At 55.4% G+C, this 776-nt stretch overlaps 1 pseudogene; it reads right to left on the reverse strand.

Annotated features, from left to right (window-relative positions):
• Positions 1–284: 284 nt before the first annotated feature.
• The window catches only part of LOC108316269, a 7,883-nt pseudogene continuing 7,391 nt past the window's right edge, over positions 285–776 (reverse strand).

Genomic DNA, 776 nt, shown 5'->3' on the forward strand with positions numbered 1-776 from the left:
CTTCAGAGAGGCAGGTTCAGGAATGCTGAGGGGTAGCGAATAGAGACACACATATATATATTTTAATCAGATCTGTTTTGCTCTTTGTGTTTTTAATTTGTAAGGTTTCTTTTTTGGCAGATTTAGATCTTTAGATCTCACTATCTTTTCTGGCTCAACATGGTCCAATTTTGAAAAAAAAAAAAAAAAGCATGTGAGATACAAAACCGGCGAAAGAGTGAGGGCCCGGCAAGCCTCCAAACCCTCGCCCGCCCGCTTGCGGCGAGGGCCCCCCAATACTCCTCACAGCAGCCATCTCTCACCAAACAAAACAGAAGCCCCCAAAGAGAACAAAATGGAAAAAAAAAGATTTTTCACAGATGAAGAAGTTCACATTCATTGGATTCACTGAGCCTGCTGCTGTCCCTACCGCGTGGGCGGTGGCTGGGGCCTCCCGTACCTGGGGTCTGCGGGTAGTGAGCGGCCTGCTGTCTGTAACACTGGCCCAGGGCACACTGCAGTCTGGCTGGGATCCTGGGGGAGCTCCTGGACCCCCTGCGGTGACCACTCACCCCGACTTCTAGTAGTACTCCTCCCAGGCCTTCCTGCAGTCCTGCTGCGGGGGCGCTGCGGGCTGCGAGGGCTGCTGGGGCTGCTGGCCCATCTTTTTGTAACACTCTTCCCAGGCCTTAGGGTAGTCCGACCGGCCGGTGGGCTGGGGCTGAGGGGGAGCACCTGCAGCAGGTTGGCGGGGGCTGAGGGGCCTCTCCTGGAGAGGGTGGACGGGGGCTGAGGGG

The sequence above is a fragment of the Cebus imitator genome, unplaced genomic scaffold (genome assembly GCF_001604975.1).
Source record: "Cebus imitator isolate Cc_AM_T3 unplaced genomic scaffold, Cebus_imitator-1.0 Scaffold186, whole genome shotgun sequence".
Classification (NCBI taxonomy): Eukaryota; Metazoa; Chordata; class Mammalia; order Primates; family Cebidae; genus Cebus; species Cebus imitator.